A 23,085-nucleotide genomic window follows, 5' to 3' on the forward strand; every position below is an offset into this window, starting at 1 on the left:
TCAACTATTCATATAATTTTGGAACTGGAAAAGACACTAACAATAATGAAAGTCAGCATTTTTATAGTACAGTGGAGAAAAAGGTTGCATGGTCAAAAAGATTGAAAACTTTGTATACTATGTCCACCTCTTGGAAATTCAATTCACCCAACCAGACCAGATCTTTCTCAAACCTATTTCATGATGGAACCTCTGGGGAATCCGTATTATACTTAACATCCAACAGAAGTTGCATTCTAGTAAAATCCACTTTGAAAATGTTAATATCACCCAAATTTATAACGATATACAAGGAAGCTGAGGCTTCAAGTGGTTGCTTGCCTGTTCTCATCTCTTTTATTTTCACTCCTGTAACATTTTACTATCCTTCCTCACGCATGTGCCTTTGCCCCACAGATATTTCTTACTGCACTTTTACCCAAAATGGCTGAACACACTTTCATCTCCCTTAAACAAAAAGAAATAGCAAAAATGCAGATTTCTGTTTAGAAATTATTTCTACACTTTTCCCTAAATGTCTTCTGTCCATATACTTCCTAAATACACCTTGATGCAAATGTTTCTGGTGGCAATGTGTATTCTTTGGCTATAATGAAGAGACTATAGTCTCTGATCTATCTTTGAACATGTATTTACGTGGCCAGGTTTACTAGTTTCAAGTTCTGCTAACATATGAGGAAAAATGACAAAGCATTAGGTCACCACGAAGCCATAAAATATCCCAAAGTTTGATCAATATTAGTTTATATATGCATGTGTAATGCACATATGTCATTTTTCAGCTGATGATTTCTCTTACCCAGAAAAAGCCTCATGGAAGAGAATTATAAAAGTTCTTTCCTCTCAGCCTTGAAACTGAAGACCAAGCACCCATTTTAAGAAAGAGGTCACTTTTTATTATTGTGTGTGACCTAGGGCAAGTGTCTTCATTTCCACTCTAAAGAACAACCCATTTGAAACTCATGTTGCGACCCTCACATATCAGACGAGAGCAAAATACTATCAAAAAACCTGAATAAGAAAGAGCTTGAGAATTGATTTTCTATGTTGCTGTGACCAATCTGCTTTTCATTAGTTTCACTAACATCAGTACTAAATATATAAAAACGAGACATACATGTGTGTGTGTGTGCATGGTGCTGTGTTTTTGTTTTATCCTAAGATCACCTCCACAAAGCTGTAGCCTTCTGATGAAAGGAGAAGGGGAAAAACAATCCTCATCATTCTCCTGTCGGTCCCAGACCTAAATTACTCTGTTTTCCCAAGTCAGCCAATGTCTTGTACACCTGAAGCACTAACCTTGGTTCCTGAAAATATTGCCTGCTTGTTCAATCACCCACACTGGATGGGCCCTGAAAGAGCCAGGCATGCCTTGAAATTTACTGCCACAGCGTACATATCTTTCTAAGGCTTGCAATTGTCTTAAGTCTTTTCCCCAAACAAGGCTCCGGATTTATCCCTGCAGAGGGCAATCAAGAGCCACACTGTCGGCTAGATCCATCCTGTACCCTGAAGGAACAGTGAGCAAGGATTCCTTAGTTTGGGCCTTTGTAGGACCTGAACAGCTAATCCGAGTCATGCGAATGGCTTTAAGCTGACCCATCTTTCCTTTTGAATTGAACGCTATATGCAACTGCTTGGGAAAGACCAATTAGGCTGACCCATCATTCCTTCAAAGCCCTGCCCCGATTGTTCTGATGCTTGGTCAAAGACACATGCTGCACACACAGACATGCTATAGAAGCCAGATTCACATAGAAACCTACAGGCATTCTGAGTTTCACTGATAGCCAGCCAGCTCCTTCTCTGTTTAGGTAGGTGTAATCTCATGTGGCACCTCTAAGTTTGTCCTAATCCATCAGATTTTCTTTAGACCATTTTACAACAGGTTTGTTTCGTTAATTAACCTCCTTCTGCGAGGTCCAATAGCCATGAGCCAGAATGACATTGGCTTGACAGCAAAGAATTTTATAGCTATGTCGTGGCATATTTTAATTTTCCGGCTAAGATTGTCTTGTGTGCTCTGCACTACTATTTACGGTACAGCACATTCACTTTGAAGCTGACAGTGTTCCATTCCTCTTCATTACAGTAACCCAGGCCTGGACCATTAAACCATTAAACAGGCAGCAGGAAGACCCGGGCGAGGCCCACACCCAGTAGCCCTGATTGGGCATGTACGGCTTCAGTTCAAGGATAATACTGGCCACTTCCATACCCAGAAAAATAAATTAACTCACTATCTGAGACAGGTGGGATGGGGAGGTGGGAGGGAGGTCCAAGAGAGAGGGGATATAGGTATACATGTAGCTGATTCACTTCATTGTACACCAGAAACTAATACAACATTGTAAAGCAATTTTACTCCAATAAAAAAAATTATAAAATAAAATAAAATTTCTTAGAGATTTGTGGATCTTCTGCCTGTGACATCTGTTTTGTTTCATTTTGTTTTTCTCTGCTTCTAGCTCCCATTTAGTAGGTGTTTACTTTATGAAGACCTACTGGTCAATTTTCAAATTACTCTTAGCTCACTTTAACTTCACTAATGGCATCTCGGGATTTTAGATCCACTGGGAACCACAAAGAACATATGTAAACTGAGAGATTAAACCATTTTATAATAATGCCTTAGACCTGTCTTCCCAAAGTGTGATCCCGGGGCCAGCAACATCAGCGTCAATATCTCCTGGAACCATCTGGAAAGGCAAACTCCTGGCCTACTGTATCACAAATCCTGGGGGTGGATTTCACCAAGGTCTGTTTTAATAAGCCCTCCAGGTGAGTCTGATGCAAGTTAAATTTTGAGGACCACAGCCTTAGCCATTTTGACTTCTGAGATTTACAAATTATTTTGGCATACAGAGGTTTCACTTCTTTTCATGATAATTTCATCAAGTAGGCAGAACAGGTAGTAGCTTCTCCAAATTTCTGAAGAGGAAGATAGACTTTAGAAAGGGAACTTGTTCAAGATCATTCTGTTGCTAAATGGTAAAGCAAGACTAGATCACAAGAGTTTCTAGTTCAACATTCATTCCGCGGCAACCTCCTACCTAAGCAGCAAAATTACTCCCGAATAGACAAAGAAGCCAGGGTGGCTTACCTGGCCCTAGAGATGCATTGGCTGGGCTGCCCAGGTGGAGCCCCTAATGGCTGAGCATGAAAGTAATAAACTATAAAATAAAATAAAAATTGGATTAAAGATGGGGACAAAGCCTAAGGAATGAGGAGAATCCAAAACTCCAAGTACAGTATGGATGGTGAGGAAAAGCAAACATGCCATAAAAAGCTAGAAAAAAGAGAAGAGTCTACTTCAAAGATGGAAGAGGGCCCTGCTTAGACATTTTTCTTAGGCCTTATGGAAGGAGAAAAATCATTCCAACTCAGAACAACGTCTATGACAAATATGGAAGCCACAAAAAATTGTTTCAGCCCAAAACACTTTCAAGGCAGTTTTTTTTCCCACCTTATTTATCTTTGCTTCTCAGTTACCAAAATCAGTGTTTCTAAAAGTGACAGCAAACCAATCGTATCAGAACACTTGTTTAAAGTTCAGGTTCCCGAGCAACACATTACATTTACCAAATTTGGAGGTGGGGCGCAGAATCACTCCCTTTATATTACATCTTAGGTGTGCTTTCTAGTTTAAGGTCACTAGCTAGACCAAGAAGAGTTCATAGTTTGCATTTGGGGTGTGTGTGTGTATGTATTTTAACTAAATAGAATTTTGCAACTAAAAAGGGGAAAAAAAAGAAACTTCCTCCTAATCATCCAAGGAAGGCCAAGGGAAAAAGTTCTGCTTTTCTCACAAAGTAGAAGAGAAAGGCGTGATGCAGGCCATAATGTAAAAGCCCTTTTGTGTGTTAAGTGATCCCTACCTGAATTGCAGGTAACAGGGACACAGTGTACCTATGACAGACCTATGTGGCCATGCCTGCTCAGACATATAACTACATCATGGTAAAAATAAATACTATGCACTCTCTAAGCACAAGTATTGTACAAATACATCATGTTATACTGAAAATACTACTATGGGGACATATGGGAGAAATGAAGGGAAATTTATGGACCCAAAGATATAGTTTCTGGAAAATCATCTTTCCTGCCTCACCCCAAGCTCCAACTTCTTCTAGCAAGATACAAAGTGTCTATGCAGTAACACAACTGAATGTTTCTGTTTTGGTGAGATGTTCTGGCACTGTTTCATCATGCCATTTTCCATCACTTAAAAATTAGGAAGTAAAAAGTCATGAAAAAAATGTAAAATAAATAAATGAATTGGCCCAACCCATCTCAAGTCAATTTAATCTGCTGTAAATAATACTTACTTTTTTTTTTCTGTTTATTTCTATGTTTCCCAACATATACTGCTAGAGATTGTGATTTAATTTGTTTGGGATGTGGTCTGGGCTTTGGAATTTTCTAAAGATCCCCAGATGATTTTAAGGTTCAGATACATTTGGGAACCATGGCCTTAAACTAATCACATAAAGCAAAAGAAAAGTGAACATTGACTATTTATAGTACTTAAATGCAATTATTTTCTCTCTTTAAAGCCCTTCAATGATCCCCCTTTGTGTATACTATTTTTTAGGTCCTATAGGATAAATACCGAGTCTTTAGGAAAAAAAGGCAAGCTTTCCGTTATCTGATCAGTGCTTGCCTTTTCACTTTAACTTCTATCTTCTCGCCTCAGAATTCACACTCAAGGAATGTGAAACTTTCACACATCGACATATTCAACAATACCTGTTGAAAGTGAGCAAATAAGAGTGAGGAAGTATTTCCAGATGGGCCTCTAGAATCACTCTAATACAGACTGGAGTAAAAACTGGAACTGCTTTGTGGAGCTGGGGAGAAGGGCAATATGTTATTTCTAGAATCACTCTAATACGGACTGGAGTAAAAACTGGAACTGCTTTGTGGAGCTGGGGAGAAGGGCAATATGTTATTTATCATTCATCAGGTGGTTTGTTCTCATTTTCAATCACTGATTCTGAAATATTCCAAAGACTTCACCTCTTTCTTCTAAACTGTGGGTCCTGTCAGAGGTGGTAAGATGTGCACCATGATGATTCTCCTTCCAACACTGCATTTTATTCCAAATGGTTCTCCCTCTTCTGTTCCCAGCTTCTGTCCTGTGCAGCCTGCAGCCACCCTTGTGGACATGCTGCCATGGAGAGATATATCTTCAGTGGAATGTACCATATTTCCCCATTGTATTTAATAAAAACGAGAGCCAAACAAGAGAGAGTGATGAAAATCACATTTCCTTTCCCTTGGCAGTATACACACACCTTCATAGATTTAAGACTTCAAATCCACAAGGATGCAGGAACCTTTGGCTATATGAAGGTCATGCATTTCTGTCATGCTCTTTCCTTGTTTGGTTCCTTTTCCTGGGACGCCACATCTTCGTCACACCCAGCCATATCCTGTTAAGCCTATCCATAAATCTCAGAATAGCCACTCACATATACCCAAAATAACAGCCTAGAAACATCATTCCCCACAATTTGAGCAGCAACTCCAACCAAAAACCTGGTCACTGTCTCACCCACATTCTGAGCTCTAGTTTGTGTGTGTATGTACGTGTGTTCTTCCCACTCTTCTTTTTGAATTTTCTTTTTTTTTTTTTATACAGGAGGTTCTTATTAGTTATCTATTTTATACATATTAGTGTATATATGTCAATCCCAATCTCCCAATTCATCCCACCACCGCCACTCCTCCAGTTTCCCCCCTTGGTGTCCATAGGTTTGTTCACTACATCTGTGACTCTATTTCTGCCTTGCAAACTGGTTAATCTGTACCATTTTTCTACATTTCATATATATGCGTTAATATATTTGTTTTTCGCTTTCTGACTTACTTCACTCTGTATGAAAGTCTCTAGGTCCGCCCACGTCTCTGCAAATGACCCAATTTCGTTCCTTTTATGGCTGAGTAATATTCCATCATATATATGTACCACATCTTCTTTATCCATTTGTCTGTTGATGGGCATTTAGGTTGCTTCTATGACCTGGCTATTATAAATACTGCTGCAATGAACATTGGGGTGCATGTGTCTTTTTGAATTATGGTTTGCTCTGGGTATAAGCCCAGTAGTGGGATTGCTGGGTCATACGGCAACTCTAGTTTTAGTTTTTTAAGGAACCTCTGTACTGTTCTCCACAGTGGCTGTAGCAATTTACATTTCCACCAACAGTGCAAGAGGGTTCTCTGTTCTCCACACTCGCTCCAGCATTTGTTGTTTATAGATTTTCTGATGATGGCTATTCTGATCGGTGTGAGGTGATACCTCACTGTAGTTTTGATTTGCATTTCTCTAATGATTAGTGATGGTGAGCAGCTTTTCATGTGCTTCTTGGCCATCTGTATGTCTTCTCTGGAGAAATGTCTATTTAGGTCTTCTGCCCATTTTTGGATTGGGTTGTTTGTTTTTTTGATATTGAGCTGCTTGAGCTACTTGTATATCTTGGAGATTAATCCTTTGTCAGTTGCTTCATTCGCACATATTTTCTCCAATTCTGAGGGTTGTCTTTTCATCTTGTTTCTGGTTTCCTTTGCTGTGCAAAAGCTTTTAAGTTTCATTAGGTCCCATTTGTTTATTTTTGTTTTTATTTCCATTTCTCTAGGAGGTGGGTCAAAAAGGATCTTGCTGTGATGTGTGTCATAGAGTGTTCTGCCTATGTTTTCCTCTAAGAGTATTACAGTGTCTGGTCTTACATTAAGGTCATTAGTCCATTTTAAGTTTATCTTTGTGTACAGTGTTAGGGCGTGTTCTAATTTCATTCTATTACATGTACCTGGTCCAGTTTTCCCAGCACCACTTATTGAAGAGACTGTCTTTTCTCCATTGCATATTCTTGCCTCCTTTATCAAAGATAAGGTGACCATATATGCGTGGATTTATCTCTGGGCTTTCTATCCTGTTCACTGATCTATATTTTTGTTTTTGTGCCAGTACCATACTGTCTTGATTACTGTAGTTTTGTAGTATAGTCCAAAGTCAGGGAGTCTGATTCCCCCAGCTCCGTTTTTTTCCCTCACATAGCTTTGGCTATTCAGGATCTTTTGTGTCTCCATACAAATTTTAAGATTTTTGTTCTAGTTCTATAAAAAATGCCATTGGTAATTTGCTAGGGATTGCACTGAATCTGTAGATTGCTTTGGGTAGTATAGTCATTTTCACAATATTGATTCTTCCGATCCAAGAACATGGTATATCTCTCCATCTGTTTGTGTCATCTTTGATTTCTTTCATCAGTGTCTTACAGTTTTCTGAGTACAGGTCTTTTACCTCCTTAGGTAGGTTTATTTCTAGGTATTTTATTCTTTTTGTTGCCATGGTAAGTGGGATTGTTTCCCTAATTTCTCCTTCTGATCTTTCGTTGTTACTGTATAGGAATGCAAGAAATTTCAGTGCATTAATTTTGTATCCTGAAAAGTTATAAAATTCATTGATTAGCTCAAGTAGGTTTCTGGTGGCACTTTAGGATTATCTATGTATCATATATCATGTCATTTAAAACAGTGACATTTTTACTACTTCTTTTCCAATTTGTATTCCTTTTATATCTTTTTCTTCTCTGATTGCTGTGGCTAGGACTTCCAAAACTATGTTGAATAATAGTGGTGAGAGTGGACAACCTTGTCTTTTTCCTGATCTTAGAGGAAATGCTTTCAGTTTTTCATCATTGAGAATGATGTTTGCTGTAGGTTTGTTGAATATGGCCTTTATCATGTTGAGTTAGGTTCCCTCTATGCCCACTTTCTGGAGAGTTTGTATAATAAATGGGTGTTGAATTTTGTCAAAAGCTTTTTCTGCATCTACTCAGATGATCATATGGTTTTCATTCTTCAATTTGTTAATATGGTGCATTACCTTGATTGATTTGCATATATTGAAGAATTCTTGCATCCCTGGGATAAATCCCACTTGATCATGGTGTATGATACTTTGAATGTGTTGTTGGATTCTGTTTGCTAGTATTTTGTTGAGGATTTTTGTATCTATATTCCACAGTGGTATTGGTCTGTAATTTTCTTTTTTCGTAGTATCTTTGTATGGTTTTGGTATCAGGGTGATGGTGGCCTCGTAGAATGAGATTGGGAGCATTCTTTCCTCTGCAATTTTTTGGAGGAATTTGAGAAGGATGGGTGTTAGCTCTTCTCTAAATGTTTGACAGAATTTACCTGTGAAGCCATCTGGCCCTGGACTTTTGTTTGTTGGAAGATTTTTAATCACAGTTTCAATTTCATTACTTGTGATTGGTCTGTTCATGTTTTCTATTTCTTCCTGGTTCAGTCTTGGAAGGTTATACATTTCTAAGGATTTGTCCTTTTCTTCCAGGTTGTCCATTTTATTGGTATAGAGTTGCCTGTAGTAGTCTCTTGTGATCCTTTGTGTTTCTGCAGTGTCTGTTGTAATTTCTTCTTTTTCATTTCTAATTTTAATGATTTGAGTCCTCTCCCTCTTTTTCGTGATGAGTCTGGCTAAAGGTTTGTCAAATTTATCTTCTCAAAGAACCAACTTTCAGTTTTATTGATCTTTGCTATTGTTTTCTTTGCTTCTGCTTCATTTATTTCTGCTCTGATCTTTATGATTTATTTCCTTCTATTAACTTTGAGTTTTGTTTGTTCTTCTTTCTCTAGTTCCTTTAGGTGTAAGGTTAGATCATTTATTTGAGATTTTTCTTGTTTCTTGAGTTAGGATTGTATTGCTGTAAACTTCCCTCTTAGAACTGCTTTTGCTGCATCCCATAGGTTTGGGATCATCATGTTTTCATTGTCATTTGTCTCTAGGTATTTTTTGATTTCCTCTTTGATTTCTTCAGTGATCTCTCAGTTATTTAGTAACATACTGTTTAGCCTCCATATGTTTGTGTTTTTTATGTTTTTTTCCCTGCTATTGATTTCTAATCTCATAGCGTTGTGGTCAGAAAAGGTGCTTGATATGATCTCAGTTTTATTAAATTTACCAAGGCTTGATTTGTGACCCAAGACGTGATCTATCCTGGAGAATGTTCTGTGTGCACTTGAGAAGAAAGTGTATCTGCTGTTTTCTGATGGAATGTCCTACAAATATCAATTAAATTTATCTGGTCTATTGTGTCATTTAAAGCTTGCGTTTCCTTATTAATTTTCTGTCTGGATGATCTGTCCTTTGGTGTAAGTGAGGTGTTAAAGTCCCCCACTATTATTGTGTTACTGTCGATTGCCTCTTTTACAGCTCTTAGCATTTGCCTTATGTATTGAGGTGTTCCTATGTTGGGTGCATATATATTTATAATTGTTACATCTTCTCATTGGATTGATCCCTTGATCATTATGTACTTTCGTTCCTTGTCTCTTGTAATATTTTTTATTTTAAAGTCTATTTTATCTGATATGGGTATTACTACCTCAGCTTTCTTTTGATTTCCATTTGCATGGAGTATCTTTTTCCATCCCCTCACTTTCAGTCTGTATGTGTCCCTAGGTCTGAAGTGGGTCTCTTGTAGACAGCATAAATATGGGTCTAGTTTTTGTATCCATTCAGCAAGCCTGTCTCTTTTGATTGGAACATTTAATCCATTCACATTTAAGGTAATGATTGATATGTATGTTCCTATTACCATTTTCTTAATTGTTTTGGGTTTGTTTCTATAGGTCCTTTCCTTCTCTGTGTTGCCCACTTATAAAAGTTCCTTTAGCATTTGTTGTAGAGCTGGTTTGGTGGTGCTGAATTCTCTTAGCTTTTGCTTGTCTGTAAAGCTTTTGATTTTTCCATCGAATCTGAATGAGATCCTTGCTGGGTAGAGTAATCTTGGTTGTAGGTTCTTCTCTTTCATCACTTTAAATATATCGTGGCACTTGCATCTGGCTTGTAGAGTTTCTGCTGAGAAATCAGCTGTTAACCTTATGGGAGTTCCTTTGTATGTTATTTGTCATTTTCCCCTTGTTGCTTTCAGTAATTTTTCTTTGTCTTCAATTATTGTCAATTTGATTACTATGTGTCTCGGCATTGTTTCTCCTTGGGTTTAACCTGCCTGGAACTCTCTGTGCTTCCTGGACTTGGGTGGCTATTTCCTTTCCCATGTTAGGGAAGTTTCGAGTATAACCTCTTCAAATATTTTCTTGGATCCTTTCTCTCTCTCTTCTCCTTCTGGGACCCCTATAACACGAATGTTGTTGCATTTAATGTTGTCCCACAGGTCTCTTAGGCTGTCTTCATTTCTTTTCATTCTTTTTTCTTTATTCTGTTCCATGGCAGTGAATTCCACCATTCTGTCTTCCAGGTCACTTATCCGTTCTTCTGCCTCAGTTATTCTGCTATTGATTCCTTCTAGTGTATTTTTCATTTCAGTTATTGTATTGTTCATCTCTGTTTGTTTGTTCTTTAATTCTTCTAGGTGTTTGTTCTTTAATTCTTCTAGGTCTTTGTTAAACATTTCTTGCATCTTCTTGATCTTTGCCTCCATTCTTTTTTCAAGGTCGTGGATCATCTTCACTATCATTATTCTGAATTCTTTTTCTGGAAGGTTGCCTATCCCCACTTCATTTAATTGTTTTTCTGGGGTTTTATCTTGTTCTGTCATCTGGTACCTAGCCCTCTGCCTTTTCATTTTGTCTATCTTTCTGTGAATGTGGTTTTCATTCCACAGGCTGCAGGATTGTAGTTCTTCTTGCTTCCTCTGTCTGCCCTTTGGTGGATGAGGCTATCTAAGAGGCTTGTGCAAGCTTCCTGATGGGAGGGACTCGTGGTGGGTGAAGATGTTAGTTGTTTGGGCTGAGGCAACCCAGCACTGGAGGCTACAGGCTCTTTGGTTGGGTTAATGGCAGACTCTGGGAGGGCTCATGCCATGGAAAACTTCCCGCAACTTCTGCTGCCAGTGTCCTTGTCCCCACGGTGAGCCACAGCCATCCCCCGCCTCTGCAGGAGACCCTTCAAAGCTAGCAGGTAGGTCTGGTTCAGTCTCCTATGGGGTCACTGCTCCTTTGCCCTCGGTCCTGATGCATACACTACTTTGTGTGTGCCCTCCAAGAGTGGAGCCTCTGTTTCCCCCAGTTCTGTCGAAGTCCTGCAATCAAATCCCACTAGCCTTCAAAGTCTGATTCTCTGGGAATTCCTCCTCCTGTTGCCAGACCCCAGGTTGGGAAGCCTGCCATGGGGCTCAGAATTTTCACTCCAGTGGGTGGACTTCTGTGGTATAACTGTTCTCCAGTTTATGAGTCACCCACCCAGTGGTTATGGGATTTGATTTTATTGTGATTGTGCCCCTCCTACCGTCTCATTGTGGCTTCTCCTTTGTCTTTGGATGTGGGATATATTTTTTGGTGAGTTCCAGTGTCTTCCTGTCAATGACTGTTCAGCAGTTAGTTGTGATTCCAGTGCTGTCACAAGAGGGAGTGAGTGCATGTCCTTCTACTGCACCATCTTGAACCAATCTCTCTCTTAAACTCTCCCCACTCTGTCTGAATGAAGAGCTCATTCTATCTTCTAAAATGAGATTGGATTGAAGGCAACTGAGCTGAATTATTCCTAACTCCCTTAGAAAAACATTGTGGCTCCAAAAAAAGATCTACGTCTTTTGAATTCTAAAATAGAGATTTATTGGTGACTATTTAACTTAATAAAGTCAATTTAAGGGCAAAATAAACTGACCTGGGAAAAAGCATCAGAAATTTCTACCCCTTTGGAGAGCTGGCAGCCAGCCCTCTTGTCTATCCAAATATATAATTGCCATTGCCAAACCCAAGACAACACTTTTACATCAAATCCTTAGGCTTTCTCTCAACTGACTCGACTGCGTGAATCTACTCAAATGTGTGGCAAAGAGTGTACTTAAAATTATACAAACACCTCCAACCACTGAACATTATACAATAAAGAAGAATGTAGACAAAGGTAAATTCAGAAATTATACAATAAGGCATGCTGGACTTAGGCCATGTCATTTGACATTATTCAAGGAAGCTTAGAAGCTAATGCATTTGCTCCTGGTGATATTTGTCATTGTAAGTATATATTATTGATAATATATACTTGTAGATAATAATATATTCATCCTTAATGATGGCATAAAAAATTGATCTGGACCTGCCTGGTACATTTCAGAAGTTGAAGTGGTTTATTATGATATCTCAAGGAAGACTTTTTTAGTTTTGTAGTTAAAGGAATTAATACCAAAAATGAATAAGCTTTTGTTAGGCACGAAATAAGCAAGTGCACTGATATAATACTGATATTTAAAAGTACTTGGACAAGGAAAAATAAGATAAATCAAACAAAATATTCTGAGGTCTATTATGTACTCAGTCTTGTGAAAAAGGCTTAAAGTATTAATTCCATATATTGAGTTTGCCTTTCCAGTTGACCTTCACTTTCATTCTTGAGAACTGTGCTGGAAGGGCTTTGGTTAATATTTAAGGTATAGTGGGGATTCCCTGGTGCTCCAGTGGTGCACTCTCACTGCCGAGGGTCCCGGTTCAATCCCTGGCTGGGGAACTAAGATCCCATAAGCAGCACAGCGCAGCCAAAAAAAAATTTTTTTTAAGGTATACTTTTGTTTTTAAAAAAGGAGATAAACACCAATTAATTTTTTTCCAGTGAAGTTTTTCTTCCTTTTTGATTTTGGGTTTTGTTTTGATTTGGTTGCAGGCTGAGGAAGGGGAGAGGATTTGAGTGCTGGGGTATAGGAAACTTCTTACCCAGTAATGAAGTCAGTAATACCATCAGCCAACTTGAACACTCCCTACCAAGGTACCACCTAAACTTCTTTTGAGGCTAAGAAAATTATTGGTTTTCCTCCCAAGTTAACATTTTGCATCCAGTCTCTTTTTTCCTTAAACAGGCTAATTGTGTCAGTGAGACTAAGTAGAAATATGAGAACATTTTTTTTAAAAGAAAATCCTAGATAAGGGAGACTTGCTAAAACTTAAAAGAAGAGTGTAAATATTGGGATAAGACTACTTATTAATTTAAAGCTAGGATCTGAAAGGCCTTGGAAAATAATAAAGCAAATAGGTCATTGGTTACCTCTCATAATACAATTTGAAAAGGCAAGGATCTGGTTTCTCATTTGGCCAGAAGGAAGGGATAGATTTTTTTTTTTTTCAAAATGGAAATAACTTTACAGTGTCTTAAATTATAACAGTAATGATTCATTGTAAAAAGTTAAACACCAAAAGGCATAGAGAAGACTATTCAACATGATGTTAGATTGTTAGTGGGTTAAGGAAACATCATTAAAAAGTCATAGTAATAATCATGATTCTTCATAAATCTAGAAAAACATTAACTTCCAATATATGTGGGAGTGAAGGAAAAATTAGGCCATATCAGAGTATGGGAAGAGAATAGAAAATTGCATAAATTCTATTCATAAACATATGAACTTTACCATCCGTTAAAAAATATCTACCACATATCGCTACTAAAAGAGTTAACTGAGATAGCATACATAAAGTTCTCACAAAATGATAGGCAGTAAGTAAACATTAGTTCTCTTTTCTCACCTTCCTTTTCACTGCCAAGAAACTGACTCTATACCCAAGCTTCCTGAGTAACTTTTCAGCTGAACTCCAAAACCTTATATTTTAAAAAAGGTTAGGAACATAAACATACGAAAAGATGCTCAACATAATTATTCATCAGAAAAATACAAATTAAGATGAGATATCACTAACCACTAGCAGAATGGCTAAAATTAAAAATATGAAGGATTGAGGAGGATAAAAACTCTTGAATTTTTGGTGGGGCTGTTAACTGGTACAGTGACTTTAGAAAAACATTTGGCAACACTTATTAAGTCTACATACTATATGACCTGCAACTCCACTGCTGAGTACATAGCCATCCAAAATGAATACTTTTGTCCTCCAAAAGTTATATACAATAATGATCATATAATAGCCACACTCGGGGAAAAAATGTCCATCAATAGTAAAGTAAGTAAATAAATTGTGGTGTATAACTACAATATAATCCTATGCATCGATAAAAAAGGATGAAATAGTTATACGCATAATAATATGGATGAATCTCACAGACATAATGTTGAGTAAAAGAAGTCAGGTACAAAAACATACATTCCATATACTTCATTTATACGAAATTCAAAAGAGGTAAAACAGAATAATGGCTCCTGTTGAGGTACGTACTAACTGCAGGGTGGTGTGGGAGCCTTCTCGAATGCTAGAAATGTTCTATGTCTTAATACATGTGGTGGTGAAAGAAGCATAACAATATATAAAAATTCATTAAGATCTTCATGTAAGCTCTGTGCACCTTAATATATATATATAAGGTATAACTCAACAAAATTAAGTGGGTTTTTGTCAGTGTTTCTAACATGCATGTACATTTTTTATCAGCATTCTCAATATTAATATTGCATGTGATCCATTTTTAAATCGTTTGCTCTATGTTCAGCATTTTTTTCTTTTTTAAAAGGTTCAGTATGTAAATGTTATTTTCAAGGGAAATCTAGCACCCTTCTAACAAAGCATATTTCTAAGAGGTGATTTTCTCCATAGGCCAAACAAATGCGAGTGTGTCTATTCATAGCTCTAAGAGCTGGGGTGGCCAAAATTTAAATTAAGCCAGTGAGATTTTCTACTAAGGCTTCACTTGGACCACTAGTAACCAAGTCAGACAGTGTCAACAGCAACAAGTACTCAGTGGAACCAGAGTTGACATTAAGAGTGCTCCTTTTTCTATTTAATGAATATGAAAGCTTTTTTTCCTCCTCTAATCCTCACTTTTCACTTTTAAGTGATTTTTTAAAGACCTTTTCTTTAGCTGTACTAGGTTTATAACAAAATTGAGAGAAGGTACAGAGATTTCCCATACACCACCCCTCCCCACCTCCAACATAGCCTCCTCCATTATCAACATCACCCACCAGAGTGGGTTATAAAAATATGTTACAATTGATGAACCTACACTGACACTTTATAATTGTCCCAAATCCACAGTTTTCATTACAGTTCATTCTTGCTGTTATACATTCTATGGGTTTAGAAAAATGTATGATGACATAATCCATGATTATTATATTGTACAGAATATTTTCACTGTCCTAAAAAATCCTCTATGCTCTGCCTATTAATCTTTTATCCCCAGACCCCCACCACCTCTGGCAACTAGTAATCTTTTTATTGTCTCCATAGTTTTTGCCTTTTCCAGAGTGTCAACTTTTCCAGAGTTGGAATCATACAGTATGTAGCCTTTTCAGATTGGCTTCTTTCACTTAGTAAAATGCATTTAAGATTTCTCCATGTTTTTTCATGGCTTGATAACTCATATCTTTTTTGCGATGAATAATATTCCATTGTCCAGATGTACCACAGTTTATCCATTCACTTATTGAAGGAGATCTTGGCTTCTTTCAAGTTTGGGAGTTATGAATACAGCCACTATAAGCATCCATGTGCAAGTTTCTGTGTGGACATAAGATTTCACCTCCTTTGGGTAAACACCAAGGAGCATGATTGCTGCATTGTGTGCTAAGAGTATGTTTAGTTTTGTAAGAAATAGCCAAACTGTTTTCCAAAGTGGCTGTACCATTTTGCATTCCCAACAGCAACATATGAGAATTCCTGTTGCTCCACTAAATGATTCTTAATGGGGGAAAATTTCTATGCATTTCATGCCTTCTTAAGTAACCTGGATCTCTTTTAAAGAATATATTGTGCCTCTCTTCATTTGCTTTTCTAATCATTGAGCCATGAACTTCACTAGTATTGATCACAATTTGTGGATCATGTTTATTTTTACCCTGTTAGAAGCAATCATTTCATGTTTTTGTCCCCCCCTGGGGTAGTTAGTTCAATATGAAAATTATAAAAAGAGGATAATCTGACTTTTGTCAAAAACAATGTTTAAGAAAAATACTAAGGTAAATAAAACATAAATAATTCAAGAATAAAGCATTAGGAAGGCTACCTGTTTCGTGATTTTTATAACTCTAATGCCTTGGCTTTGAACATTAACTCAGCAGGGGCCTTCTCTGCAGATGGCACATGCTGTTATTCTTCACAAAAAATACTAGACAACTAGGAGGAAAAAAAGAATGCAGCCTAACTTAAAAAAAAAAAAAAAAAAAGACGCATGCAGCAAAAACAAAGACGATCAATACTACTTGGATTAAAGAGAGTTTTAGTTTTATTTTTGAAGCATAATCTCAGGATCTTGGTAAAATCTGACCATGACCATCAAACATAGCAGTTTGCTAAGGGAATAGTGCTTTTCCAGTCCAGTCTCTTTCATTCTACTCTGTGTCTGTGGTTAATGGAAGGTCAGATGTCAGGACTCCATTTTGTCAAACACTAGGAACCAGAAAACAGCTTTAGCCTTGGCTGGTTGGAAGAGCCCTGAAAGTTTTGAAGAATGAGAACAAATGGTCGTTCAGGTTTCAAAGTTGGCTTGGACCCTTCCTCACCTTCTTTTTGGTTTTGTTTTGTTTTAACGGGTCTTTGTCTGCCGAACACATTAGTCCACTTACTCCTTCAGGTTGAACTGTGTGACCTGTGACCTCGCTCCACTTCAACAGACCACTCTCCTGTGAGACAGGCCCAGATCTGCCTGCAGCTTGCCACCTAAACACTCTGGCCCCCTTCTCCCTCTGTGCCTACTACCGTTCGTGTTCACGTGCGAGTCACAAAAGCCAGAGCAATTTCCAGCCTCCATCAAGGGCACAGCTCCAATTTAAGAGTAATGGCTGGAGGAGGTGTTATTTGTACCCCGTGTCAAGCAGTGATTGTTCACATCTGGCTGCAAGCTGAATAGGGCTTTAGATTATTCCAAGCGGTTCAGAAAAACGGGTGGTAAGGAGGTTGTGGGGAGGGGAAGGGGATTTTGACTTCCCTTGTGGTTTTCAGGCAAGTCATAAAGTCACCCTATTAATAAAGAAACATAATCAACTATGTTCTTTTAAATAATCAGTGATCACATGGACACAGACCTGTACATTCCAAGGCCACAAATTCAAAAGAATTAGCCTGTTAAAGTATCAAAGCAGAATAAGCATTCTTGCCTGTAAGCTTTTGTGAGAATGGTATTGATTATGATTCAACAAAGAGGTTGCTACTCACGTGCGTGCACACACACACACACACACACACGTGCACATATGTGTTACTTTTGGCTGTGGTTTCACATCTAATATCTTCCCACCAGGGAAGCAACCATATTAAAAAATCTTATTTCTACAATCTGCTTTTTCCCTTTCCTCTTCCTTGACCATTTTGTATAATGTAAACAAAGAGTACATGTTTAGGCCTCCAATTCTTATACCCGAGGATTAGCATGAAGCCAAAAATAAAAGCTATGGGAATACTGATGGAGAGACTCTGGGACATCCTGGCTACTGCTTTTTCTTGAAAGAAATCTCCTGGGGTGAAAAGCACACACAACATCAGATGCTATTCAAATATTTCATCTAATGCACTGCTGCAGAGCTGCATAAAAATGTATGTGGAGTTCATACCATTTTTTTGTGAAAGAAAAATAGAAATGTGGATAACAATTACAAAGAAACTAAAAAATTCACTCTTTGGGAGGTTAGACACATTTGAGAAATCAAAATAATATATAAAATATAATTTAAAACTAAGAAAACAATTTATTATCTAATAAACATGAAGATCCATTTAGGGTTTCCTTTTTCCCTGCAATGTTCCTTGCTATCTCTTCCAATCTTAATTTGCAAAACCGAGTTAGTCCTAGAGCAACAGATAGTAAAAATATAAAAAAAAGTATGAATTGCCCTGTCATTCTTGTACTATCATACAATGAGATAATGTAAATTAATCGAATAAGGAGATGATTAAACATGTCTTTTTTAAAAATTATACAATTAAACATCAAAGAAACAATGCAGAGAAAATTATTTTTAAGCTGTCATCTTGATAGTTGCCATTTAATTCATTTTTAGGTAGGACCTTGCACAATACATAAGAAAACAGGGGAACAAAAGATGTAAATGATGGTATTCTGATATACAAGATTGCTTTGGGCATTTGTCTTCAGCCCTCAGCTAAAATACATAAGACTCAGTTAGGATTGCATGCCTTTTATTTCCTTTTATTTTATAATTTTTTGTGTGAAATCAGCATCAAGAATAAGAATTTTGCAGGACGGCACACATTCCTGAAATAGAGATTATTTCTACATTCAGAGTCTGCTTTTTCTGGAGGGTAATTCACAGCAGTATGGTAAAATTCATTCTGTTCTCTGATATTGAAAAGAATGATTCCAATGAAAACAATTAATGTTCAAGATGACAAATGAAAAAGCCTTTCCTCCTCCAGGGCACGTTTTTTTTTATACTTAGTCCATCCTTGGGAGATTAGCATCAGTCATATGGTGATCTTGCCTTCTTGTCATCTGTGCATTTTGTTGGAGCCACGTAAGTGTTTTGCAAGTTTGATTTTAGACTTGCGACTTCTGTTGGTAAGCACTAAGGATTGCACTTTGTGATCTGTTTCATTGCAGCACCACAACAGAGCATACCTTCTGGTATTCACACCTTGGTGTAGTGCCTTCCCTTAAACCTGGGCTGGGACTGAAAGTCTCTTTAACCAATAGAATACTGTGGAAATGATACTATCCCAATTCCTGAAGAAGGCCTGGCAGCTGCTGCTTTTGCATTTCTGGGAGCCCCAGCTTCCATGTAAGAGACACCATGTGGTGAGACCATGTGTAGAGAATATACAGAGAAACAGAAACACTGACACCACTGGAGGAGAACCCATAAACTCAAATGAAAGAGAAAATGGAAGTCCCAGACATATGAGCCCAGGTGAGCCATTCTGGGCCACATACACATCTGAAGCATGGGAGTGAAAAGTCCAGCTGGACACTATAACATACCACTCCCTTGTGCCATCATGAGGAATGATGAAAGGGTGGTTGTTGTAAGCCATTAAGGGGACTTCCCTGGCGGCCCAGCGGTTAGGACTCCACACTCTCACTGCCAAGGGCCTGGGTTCAATCCCTGGTCGGGGAACTAACATCCCACAAGCTGTGTGGCACGGCCAAAATAAAACAAAGAAAGGCTGTTAAGTTTTAGGGTTGTTCACAGCAGTACATAACCAAAATATTTCTATTGCTCTGACCACATCCACACTTTAAAAAAATTAAATAGAATTTATTTTTTACAACTAATAATACACAGGACCCTCTTCAGTTGGGACACTGTCTTTCCCAGCTTCTACTCTGCCTCCTAAATTGAATGTCACTAAGTTTTAACGTAAACTGAGGGGAAAGAACTCTTTAATGGCTTTAGATCCTAAAAAAAAGAAAAAAGAAAAAAAATGAGGTCATGTGATCATCTGGAGGAGCTTGCTATTTTCTTTCTAATTAATGATACTTTTTCACGTTTCTTCTCTTATGGTTGACTTCTAGGTAAAAGAGAACAATTTACTGATCCTGAAAATCCCTAAGTGAGACTGGGAGAAAGCAAAAAAGACTTGAACTCAGCAGAACACATCCCATTCTAGAACACACAATTTCCCTAAATTCCTTTGATTTTCCTGGGTTTAGATAGCACCGAGATGATGTTTCATTTACTCATTTCATCTATTCATTCATTGAGCATTAAACACACTTGCAAAGAACTCTGCGATGTGTCAGAAATACTATTTTCTTATCTGCTTTTTTTTTTTAACATTTTAGTAACTAGTAAATTTAAGGTGATCAAATTCAAGAATAATCTTCTATATAACTTGAAACCAACTATATAAAACAATCCATCAGAGCTGGGATATTATTCTCTATTCTGTGCTTACTATAGAACTATTCATAAAGAATAAGCAAAAAAAATATTGGTTGATTGGTGGATGGATACATAAGTGAATTTGGATGAATGAATGGATGAATGATGCTAAATTAAGTAGAGCATAAGAAGGTCCAATGCTACAAATATATCTCATATTAAATATTTGTGCAGGTTTATAATTAGAAGATAAAATAGGGCCATATTTGGAAGGCGAGAAGAATGGTAACCTAGTCCTGGAATTTTCCAAAGGTCAAGAATTTCTCTTGCTCCTTTGAACAACTTATAAGTGTTTCTAAAATAAAATCCTGCTTTGGTGTTGAATTTAGTCCCCCCAAATAAACTAACAATGACTCAACCACTTGATCTTAAAAGAGAATTGGAAGTTTAGTAGACTTGAAAATAAAGTAAGAAGAGCAAAATAAATTCCCAGTTGTCTGGGACTGGAGAGGGCTGGACAGATACCAGAAGTACTTCTACCCTGTAAGTGCTGCAGAGTCACTCCTGGGCACCAATCATGTATCCTTTGAGTCTAGGAGAGTAAGCAGAGAGAGCTCAGAGGCTGAGAAACTTTCCAACCCCATCTTTATTAGGCAGATTCCAGCACTTCTCAGTAAGGTCCATTTTACTGGTTTCTGTGAGGATAAGATTTTGAAGTCAAATATTAGATACAGAATATAGAAACAAACAAACAAAAAATAATGACTGTAAATGTGTCCACTAATTGTTACACAAGTGATGAGTAAAAAGCAAGAGGGGGAGGAAGATAAGTATATAAAGAATATTGACTATATTATCTAGAGAAAAATTATAAATGGGCAAAAGATAACAGGAATCCTAGGAGGCAAGATTATTGGCAAAACAGATGGAAAGGGGAAAGGGGAGTAGGGTGGTAAATTTGTAGGATGAACCCTAATCTGTCTTTGTTCTAGAGATAAAGCATTTCAAATATCTCTTGCATAACAATTCACCCTAAAGTTTAGTGGATTAAAACAACAATAATTTATTTGCTCATAATTCTGCAATTTGGGTTGAACTGTCTTTGACATGGTGTCAGAGCCAGAGGCTCTGCTTCCATAATGGCTCACTCACTTGTCTGACAAGTTGATACCACTTGTCAGCTAGAAGCTCAGAGGCTGCCAACAAGGGCCCCAGTTCTTCCTCCCAGGTCCTCTTCCTACAGTTAGGTTCATATGTCCTCTGGCCCTCAATGATTCAAGTTCCACATACGAAATATATTTATTCCCTCCTACAACCCACAAATCTACATCTCATTATAGCATAGTCTTAGACGTGAAGTCCAGATTCTCATCACCTAAATCAGATCTAGATGCAGATGAGGTTTGGAAGGCATGGCTCCTCCTGATTTGAAGATCTGTGAGAAAATGAGACAATTTATCTCTCTCCCTCATATCCCCAACATACAGCTGTACACCAGGGACAAGAAAAATCATAATAAACACTCAAATTCAAAAACAGGGAATATAGGAGGCACACAGTAATTACTGGTCCGAAGAAATTCTGCAATCTATTAGGGTGAACATAAATAGTTCCTTGCTTAGAACTGACAACTGTTTCTCTATGACTAATGGCTCCATCCTCTAATCTGTCCTTCCTTTTCCATATTAAATTACCCATATTTATAGATGAATAACTTTCTCAACCTACTTCCTGCCAACAGAAAGCTGTTAATTTTGAACCGTGTCTGTACCTTTTAATCCAAATTGGCAGTGCTTCAGTTAATACAATTATCTTAAAAGCTTTATAGGTTTCCAATGAATCTTACTGGAGTTCATCCTATTACTATAAAATAGATGAAAGTCACGACAACAAATCTCTTTAAAAAAGACTCCTCTCTGATTTTGGGTGCAGGACAATGTCCTATGACTCTTCAAAGTCCTTTTTCTAGCTGAGAAGCTCTATGTGGTACACCCTTAAAATTCTCAGAAACCCTACTGCCTAACAGAGAGGGCCTAGCAAACAACACCTTAGGTGTTTTAAAGGAATAACAAAGTGTCTTAAGACGTGACCCTAACCCAGACGCCACATTTTACTAACAGCAACCTCATTTGATCTTTGCCCTCAGGCCATTTATTATTTTGAGAATTATTCCACTTGGGAAAAACTGAGAATGAGAAACAGCTTTAATTTGAATGAAGCAAATCCTGGTTTCTTTGTATTTCTTTGTAACTTTGTTTGAAAACTAAAACTTAAATTATTGTATCTCATTCCTCCTATCTTTATCAGAGAAAGTAAATTTGCACTCTCAACATTCTGCTTGGAAATCTCCAGATCCATAATTTTACTAAGTACCCTTTTTATCATCCATTTGATTTTCTCCTGCCGCCAATAGCAGTATTCTTCCTATTTTCCCCAGCCTTTAGTAAAAGTCTCCTTAAAGCCCTTTATTTTCTATTGCTGCCTAAAAACATCACCCGCAAACTTAAGAACAGCTTATTATTTCTCACAATCATCAGTTACCTTGGCAGTTTTTCTGCTTTACCTTCTGTTGACTGATAGCTAGCAGGTTTAAAATGCCTTTACTCATAAGACAAGTTGGTGTTGGCTGGCTGTTGGGAGCCCAGCTGAGGCTGTCTGCCTGGGAACCTGGGTCTCTCTGCTGGCTGGGCTCCTCAGTTCTCTTTCATGTTAGTTCTCCATGTGCTTATCTTGAAATTTCCCAAACATGAAGGTCTCAGGGTAGTTAGACTTCTTATATAGTGGCTGACTTCCAACAGCACAAAAGTAAAAGTTGCCAGGCTATCTTAAGGCTCAGGTCCAGAACTGGCACAGCATCATTTCTGCCACTTTCTACCGTTTAAAACAAGTCGCAAGCCCAGCCCAAATTCATACAAAGGGAATGGATGCCAAGAGGTGTGATTCACAGGGAGCCAAAAAAGTTAACTGTCTATCACAATAAAATTCAGTTTCCTTTGTTACAGGAGAACTATAGGACAGTGGTTCTTAAAGTGTGGTCCTCAGACCAGCAGTATCAGCATTACTAGGAAACATTTGCCAAACACAAATTATTGGGCTGCACCCTAGACCTAATGAACCAGAAATTCTGGGCACAAGCCCATAAATCTCTGTTTATCGAGCCTTCCAGGTGATACAGATGCAGACAAAAGTTTGAGAATTCAAGGGCAAAAGAAACAAATTGCTATTTGTGTCATATGTGGAATATGTTAAAGCATAACCAACTAGTTAACTCTTAATATGAATATCCATATATAATACATAATTAATATATTTTTCAACATGATATTAGTTATAAAAAGATCAGTTTTGCTAACAGGCTTCTATGACTATTAGT

The sequence above is a fragment of the Phocoena sinus genome, chromosome 11 (genome assembly GCF_008692025.1).
Source record: "Phocoena sinus isolate mPhoSin1 chromosome 11, mPhoSin1.pri, whole genome shotgun sequence".
Lineage (NCBI taxonomy): Eukaryota > Metazoa > Chordata > Mammalia > Artiodactyla > Phocoenidae > Phocoena > Phocoena sinus.